The sequence below is a fragment of the Nothobranchius furzeri genome, chromosome 2, assembly GCF_043380555.1.
Source record: "Nothobranchius furzeri strain GRZ-AD chromosome 2, NfurGRZ-RIMD1, whole genome shotgun sequence".
NCBI lineage: Eukaryota > Metazoa > Chordata > Actinopteri > Cyprinodontiformes > Nothobranchiidae > Nothobranchius > Nothobranchius furzeri.
Genome location: NC_091742.1, coordinates 93,784,937 through 93,793,577, shown reverse-complemented (window position 1 = coordinate 93,793,577; position 8,641 = coordinate 93,784,937). Strand labels below are relative to the sequence as shown.

Genomic DNA, 8,641 nt, shown 5'->3' with positions numbered 1-8,641 from the left:
AGAACTGTTCAGAGGATCTTTCATGGATTTACAACCAAAGAGTCTGAGTACCCGGCCCGGAGGGTTACTGGGGTCCCACCCTGGAGTCAGGCCAGGGGTTGGGGCCGGTGTGCGAGCGCCTGGTGGCTGGGCTTTTGCCCGGTCGGGCCCAGCCCAAACTGGATACAGGGGCGCATCCAACTGTGGACCCACCACAGACCGAGGTGGGAGCCTTGGCGATCCGATCCTCGGACAAGGAAACTGGTTTTTGGGACATGGAACGTCACCTCGCTGGTGGGGGAAAGAGCAGGAGCTTGTGGCATAGGTTGAGCGTTACTGGCTAGATATAGTCAAACTCACCTCGACACATAGCATTGGCTCTGGAACCCAAGTCCTTGAGAGGGTCTGGACACTCTCCTTTGCTGGAGTTGCTCCGGGTGAGAGGCCGAGGGCTGGGGTTGGCTTTTTGTTTGCCCCAAGACTCTCTGCCTGCATGTTGGGGTTTACCCCAGGGGACGAGAGGGTAGATTCCCTGCACCTTCGGGTCGGGGAATGGGTCCTGACTGTTGTTTGTGCGTATGGGCCAAATATCAGTTCAGAGTACCCACCCTTTTTGGAGTCCCTGGGACGAGTGCTAGATAGTGCTCCATCAGGGGACTCCATTGTCGTGCTGGGGGACGTCAATGCTCACGTGGGCAATAACAGAATGACCTGGAGGGGTGTGATTGGGAGGAACGGCCCGCCTGATCTGAACTCGAGTGGTGTTTCGTTATTGGACTTCTGTGCAAGTCGCAGTTTTGCCATAACGAACACCATGTTCGAACATAAGGATGCCCATCGGTACACTTGGTACCAGGGCAACCTAGGTCGCAGGTCGATGATAGAATTTGTAGTCCTATCATCTGACCTGCGGCAGTATGTTTTGGACACCCGAGTGAAGAGAGGAGCGGAGCTGTCAACTGATCACCACCTGGTGGTGAGTTGGATCAGATGGCAGGGGAAGATGCCACGTAGGCCTGGCAGACGCAAGCGCATAGTGAGGGTCTGCTGGGAACGCCTGGCAGAAGAACCTGTCAAGACGGTCTTCAACTCCCACCTCCGGCAGAGCTTTGACCGCATCCCGAGAGCAGAGGGGGACATTTATTTCGAGTGGGCCTTGATCCGCTCTGCGATTGTTGAGGCGGCTGTTGCTGGCTGTGGTCGCAGTGTGGCCGGTGCCAGTTGTAGTGGCAACCCCCGTACCCGCTGGTGGACACCAGAGGTTCGGGGAGCCGTCAGGCTAAAGAAGGAGGCCTACAGGGCGTGGCTGGTCTGTGGGTCTCCAGAGGCAGCAGAATGGTACCGGATAGCCAAGCGGGTTCAGCAGTGGCAGTTGCCGAGGCAAAATCTCGGGCGTGGGAGGAGTTTGGCGAGGCCATGGAGAAAGACTATCGATCGGCTCCAAAAAGGTTCTGGCAAACTGTCCGGCGCCTCAGGAGAGGAAGGCAGCAACTCGCTCACTCTGTTTACAGTTGGGATGGGGAGCTGCTGACGTCAACTGGTGCTATAGTTGGACGGTGGAAGGAATACTTTGAGGAGCTCCTCAATCCTACCTACACGCATTCCGAGGAGGAACCAGAGCCGGGAGACCTGGGGATGGACTGTCCAATCTCGGGGACAGAAGTTGCTGAGGTAGTCAAACAACTATATAGCGGCGGAGCCCCGGGGACGGATGAGGTTCGTCCTGGGTATCTCAAGGCTATGGATGTTGTAGGGCTGTCATGGTTGACAACATTGACAACTCAACATTGCGTGGTCATCGGGGGCAGTTCCTGTGGAGTGGCAGACCGGGGTGGTGGTCCCCATCTTTAAGAAGGGTGACCTGAGGGTGTGTTCCAACTATAGGGGGATCACACTCCTCAGCCTCCTTGGAAAGGTCTACTCCAAGGTACTGGAGAGGACGGTCTGATCGATAGTTGAATCTCAGATTGAGGAGGAGCAATGTGGTTTTCATCCTGGCCGTGGAACTGTGGACCAGCTCTATACCCTTGCAAGGGTGATGGAGGGGGCATGGGAGTTTGCCCAACCAATCCACATGTGTTTTGTGGATTTGGTGAAGGCTTATCACTGTGTCCCCAGGGACACCCTGTGGGGGACGCTCCAGGAGTATGGGGTGGGTGGCTTTCTGTTAAGGGCCATTCAGTCCCTTTACCACAGGAGCGTGAGTTTGGTCCGCTTAGCCGGTAGTAAGTCGGACCTGATCCCGGTGAGGGTTGGACTCCGCCAGGGCTGCCCTTTGTCACGGGTTCTGTTCATTACCTTTATGGACAGAATTTCTAGGCGCAGCCGTGGTGTGGAGTGTGTCGAGTTTGGTGGCAGGAGAATCTCGTCTCTGCTTTTTGTGGATGATGTGGTCCTCCTAGCTTCATCCCGCTCTGACCTTCAGCTCTTGCTGGGTAGATTTGCGGCCGAGTGTGAAGCGACTGGGATGAGGATCAGCACCTCCAAATCTGAGACCATGGTTCTCGACCGGAAAAGGGTGGCTTGCCAACTCCGGGTCGGGAGAGAGGTCCTACCTCAAGTGGAAGAGTTTAAGGGAGATCGACAGGCGGATTGGTTCAGCGTCTGCAGTGATGCGGACGCATAGCCGATCTGTCATGGTGAAGAGTGAGCTGAGTCAGAAAGCCAGGCTCTCGATTTACCGGTCGATCTACATCCCAATCCTCACCTATGGTCATGAGCTTTGGGTAATGACCGAAAAAACGAGATCGCGGATAAAAGCGGCCGAAATGAGTTTCCTCCGTAGGGTTGCCGGTCTCAGCTTTAGAGATAGGGTGAGGAGCTCGGACATCCGGGAGCGACTCGGAGTAGAACCGCTGCTCCTCCGGATCGAAAGGAGTCAGTTGAGGTGGTTTGGGTATCTGGTCAGGATGCCTCCTGGACGCCTCCCTGGGAAGGTGTTTCGGGCATGTCCTGCCGGCAGGAGGCCCCCGGGTCGACCCAGGACATGTTGGAGAGGTTACATCTCCAATCTGGTCCGGGAACGCCTTGGAGTCCTGCCGGAGGAGCTGGTGGAGGTTGCCGGGGTGAGGACGGTCTGGAGCTCCCTAGTTGGGATTCTGCCCCCGCAACCCGGACCCAGATAAGCGAAGGAAGATGACGACGACAACCTTAATATTAGTCTTGTACCTCTGCTCAACTATCGTTGATCAAGTCCTTACTTGGCCCTTGAGCCACCTCTTCTTTTGATTTTCTTTTTCAAATCTCCGTTTTTTAAAACTCTGACCTTAACCAAACATTTGAGATGTTAATTCATGAATTCTGAATACAAAAAAATGTTACTTAAAGATTAAGTAAAACAGTTATACCCTCCTGTATTTAAGAAACAGACAAGATAACAGACACATGATGGTTGTATAACCCACTGCCATTTAAAGCTGTTAGATACTGGTGGTGTCTGCTTTAAACAATTTATCTGTATATAATATAATAGCATACAATGTTGCAATAACTGCAGCTTAAAAATAATGTGCCATCTTTATTTATTTGGATCCCCTAAGAAGAAATCCCACCTTAAAGGCTGTGGAGAGACAGCTGGGACTGTTGTCAAGAAGTCATTAATTACAAGGCGGCTCTGTGGAGACTCCATTCTCCTACAATAGCATTTTGCTATTCTAAGCAGCCTTAGGAATGTACCTGTACCAGATTTTTTAGAGATGCTGTTGCAGAGTTATAAGCAGTGGACAGATGCCGGAAAGAAAGAACCACTTTTGGGCTGCATGGTTCTCCACCGGTGTACCGATGCTTGTATTAACATGGACTAGATTGTAATAAACCGGTTCTCTTTTTTAACTCAAACTTTGCCATGATTGAGTCATATCACTCCAAGAAACAGCTCAGCATGAAAATTAACCACATTCCCGTTATTTCTGATGACACAACTAATCACTGCTGGTGGATGATTAATCACAGACACTTAGCACTTCTGCATGCGTTCTGTATTCACTGTGAACGAGGCTTCACGCCCTCTCTCAGTAGCGCAGCATTGTGCGGTTGTCCTGTTCTGATTTTTTTATGTAGTTGTGGTTTAGGATTTTTTTTTTGCCATTATCACTGATAAAAGCTGTGGGTTTATTCCTTTGTGAATGAATTAAGCAATACAGATCACAGTCCAATGTTTTTGTTTTGTTTTGATTTTTAAGTAAGGTTCAGCAAATGCTGGCGAATCACTGAACGCCATCATCTGGGACGTGAAATATGAACTGTTTCCAAGTACCGCTGTAATGTGCTTGCATACCACTAGGCAGAAGAAAAAATATTTGTATATAGCGTCTCTCAAGATAAGCTCACAAGGCGCTTTATAAGAACGACAAAACTAAAAAAAAAGATGAACAAAGACCATAATAAAAATACATAAAGGGAAATTTTTAGATTAAAAATGAATCCTGAAAAAGACGGACCTTGACAGAGCCAGTAGTGTGAAAAAAAGCTACTGAGGAAGAATCATGAACAATGTGTGTTTAGATGGTAAATGACAGAGTTCAGAGCGGTTCTGGTTTAGTCCGCTGTTGGATCATCAACACTTGACAGGAGACATGATCGTCTTTTATACAGAATGTCTCGTGTCTTCATCTGTCTAGGGCTGTTATGATGGTTTAATTTTTGAATAATTTGAACATTAAAGGTTCTCTGCAGACCTGTTAGTGTCCTCCATCATTCAGGTGTTATGAGTGTTGTAGCGTGGGCAATCAACATACTAGAATATAACGCTATTGCATTTCAGCTTTGTTAGATTCTGAGAAAGATCAAAATTTAGCAAATGAAGCTTCTATCATATATAAATATCTAGGATATTAATATAATCGATAGAAGTTTGTACACCAGCGAGCTTGTTCTATATGTAATCTACAGATTAATATTTAAGATACTTAAATTAATAGCAAAAGTTAATTTATTAAATAGAAGACTTAATAGATTCTTTGCTAATTCAATTTCCGAATATGCACACCATTCTGTGTTTCATTCAAAGAAGAGTCAGGTTTAAAAAGTTAAGAATTCATTACTAACAATTTAAAATCTTGACAATTTAAAAATAGACAATTATGAATAACAATTTATAAATGACAATTTTGAATGACAATTTTAACAGCTTTGATATTAAAACTTATTAAAGCAAACCTGTGTCTGGATGGAAAACAATGCGAGATTTGGATGCGTGAGTGAAATCTCAGAGGCTTTCTTTCAGAGAGGAACGCATTCTGGGTGAAACGTTGGGTTGCAGCTAACTGATGGTTTCTTAGAGAGATCAGCATCGGACGCAATCTGTGTTCTACCTCACTGATCAGACGACCCTCTGTGTGGATGCGGAGGTCTGGAGGATGTTGTCAGCCTCGAGGGTACTCAGATCCGGCAGATGACCAAGGGTACAGACTCTCTCGTCCTAGGTGCACAGGTGGATGTGGCTTGCGTCTCAAAGTCAATAACTGAAGGGAGTTTTGCGTCAGCTCGTAACAGGTGAGTTTATTCGGAGCGATTCTATCGGTGTGACGGAACAGCTTAGGGAGGAATCGGGCGGCCTACCCTGGTCGTCTGGGATAACTCGTCGCCACGAGAGTCTCGGCTTGGTTCAAGAACTGGTTCTTGAGCTGTGGGATTTTGGTTTTAACAAAACCTCAGGACACGCCCTCTCAGAGACAGAAAGCTTGATTATGGTGCAAAGACATGTGAGGTGGTTAACTTTACCCTGGATTCAGCCCTCTGCATGAGGTGTACACGTGCAAATGACCTTCTGGTTACTGATCACACATTACTGATTATCATAAATAATAATTATTAACCAAGGAATCATTAATTAAAATACATTTATAATGAACCATGATGATTATTTATGGTGATTATAAGAAACCTTAATAATTAAAGTTTATTAAAATGATTTGTTTAGAATTGAAGTGTACTTCATCTTGGGATGGAACAGCAGACAGATAAAACCGTCAGATTGAAGAAGGTGTTGAGCAGTGTTGGGGTTATTAGGAGCGAACAATTCGTAAGCTTTAACTTACTTTTGGATTCTTCAATAAATTCTGTAAATATGGGAATATTTACTGATTTATTAATTAATTAAGATATTCTTAGATATACGGGGCACCATTCCCCTTTAACCGGGGAAAAATTGAATCCAAAACTCTTATCAGTCTTTCTTGAAGTTCGTAGAATCCTCGGAGCAGAGACTTCTCTTCGACACAACAAAGCTACTGGAGACGAAAATCTGAATTTTATAACGTTTAATTAACAATTTGTCAAATGAATAAACAGTGGCATAAATGAATAATAACCATGTGATATAATAAAAGGATGTATATTCAAAATAATGTTCAAGGTGTTTTGTGTGTATGTATGTGTGTGTGTGTTTCTAAAATGGAGTCTGTATGCAAGATGGCTGACCCCTTTGTCTGGCTAAAGTGTGGGTGGCAACTTGCACTTAACTTCCAAGGCACTTAGAATCATAAGTAACTTAACCTTAAATTCACTCAAAACATTTCAAAGGATCATGAAACAACACAAAAGATTAATCACGAATAATATCTTTTAGTTTAACCACGTGGCCAAGCAGAAAACATTTAAAGATACCAAACAATGATCAATAAGCAGTTTATTCTTTCAAAATGACCCGACGGACGTGTTTGGGAACGAAAGAGGAAAACACGAAGCTACTTTTTAAGCAATAGCGCGGTTTTATTGCTTATTCTGGACTATAGAGGAAACGGGAGAAGAAAAGGAGAGAGAGAAATGAGTTTTCTGATCACCAGAACAGCAAGGCGTCCCCAGCTGTTTGATTTGACGGTTCTCCGTGTTTCTCCGCAGTTTGGCGTCGTCCGTCGGTTTGATGCTTTCTCCGTTGTTTTGGCCCCACGAGTGTTTCTCCAACGGGCTGGACACAAAGAGAACGAAGTTTCTTTTGGGCTGAGTTTGACAACTTACAGCGTCTCTGAGAGCTGGATGGAGCTCCGCTCGTTCCCAGTCAGGTCCTGATGGAGTTGGAGTGTAGTTTCCAGCAGTTCCGTGGGCTCAACTTGGGCACTTAGAGCTTCCGCGTGCTCAAGGGAGTCGGAGCGTTCGACAAGCGTGTCCTTACCGCCAGGTATCCTGGGCAAAAGAACGAGGTTTCTTTGTCTTTGCTGAAGATTTATGGTCTTAGTTCGCGGGAAAAGCTCCACAGCCTCCCGCACATGCGCAGAACGTGTTTCTGGTATTAGGCGGTGACATCATCACAATGCTTCCGTGTGCAAAGCATCATGGGAAATGAAGTGTCTTGGCGCTGATGTGATTATTTGCTTTTCAGAGCAATTTAAGCACAGTCATTTTGGAGAAAATCACTGCATAGTAATTTCCTCATGAGGTCAGACCCTCAACAGCAGACTTCTCGGCTCCTGATGGTTTAATCTGTGGATGGAAGTTACAGCTTGACCCAGCTGGAAAGAGTGACCTTTGTCCCACAAAATGAGGCCATTCATGATGCTACAGTGTGCTCCTTTCTTCTGTTCCAGAATGATTTGTAGTCGGTCAGATGATTTCCTCATCAGGTTGCAGCTTTCACGTCATTTCTTGTTGATTCTTGATCTTCAGTCTCTCCCTGTTCAGATCAGAACCCATCAAATGTCAAATCAATCAAATTTTATTTATATAGCGCCTTCCACCAACCTTGCGGGGGCCCAAGGCGCTGAACACGACAGAATAAAATCACAAAAGAGCAATAAGGATAATATAAACAACATTAAAACAAATAGATAAAAAGGTCATAACACAAGCAATTAAGATAAAAACCCATCACAGGAAACCAGACGATAAAAACGAGTCTTCTCTTAAAAACCTGCAGCGATGGTGACGGTCGAATAATGAGCGGCAGCTCATTCCAGAGAGACAGATGTGCGTTTCTCTGTAAGTGGGTCACTCTGAACATCAGAGCCTGATTTCTTCTATCGTAGATTATGTTAGATGTTTGTAGCAATTAAAACATTAATTTTGACCAATAAGATGTGATATTCCATACAAATATTAAATATCCATCTGATCTTTGAACGTTTAATCAGAAGATTCTAGGGTTCTGTGCTTATTAAGGGACCATAAACACACTTTGTATTAATTCAGACAGAGTCAGTATATAGTTTATAAAATGAATTTAATTATTTTTCCTAAACTAATGATACATGACAAGATATGAATAATGGGAGGTGGTGTGGTGGAAGCTAGATGTTGTAGCAACCGTTCTTTGTATCTGAGAGAAATTGTGAAATCTGGGTGTAAAAGAGTTTGTTGTTTGTTATAAACTAGAGAGTTGTTTATTGATAAAAACCTCATCAGACTCCAGTATGCAGGCTTACGATACCCTGGTATGAGTTGCTCCCGGCGGTCCGGAGGGTTGCAGTCAGAGTATTATATATATTGGAAAAATCTTCAGTATGAGCCAAATTTTGTGATAGGAACAAATTCACTCACATAATTTGCATATTATGACGTCATCAGGTGGCAGCCATATTGGATCGCATCACATTTGCAGTTTTTTTTAATGTTTTTGTCTTATTTTCTTAGTGTTGTTATTGTTTATGATACATATATACATATTCCTATGTAGACATATATAACTATGTATGTGTATATATATATATATATATATATATATATATAT

The 8,641-nt window shown here is 44.8% G+C and overlaps 1 protein-coding gene across 1 annotated transcript in view; it reads right to left on the bottom strand.

Moving 5' to 3' along the window:
* The window catches only part of LOC129163068 (zinc finger protein 420-like), a 348,176-nt gene that overhangs the window by 112,016 nt on the left and 227,519 nt on the right, over nucleotides 1-8,641 (bottom strand). The gene's annotated exons all lie outside the window — the stretch shown is intronic.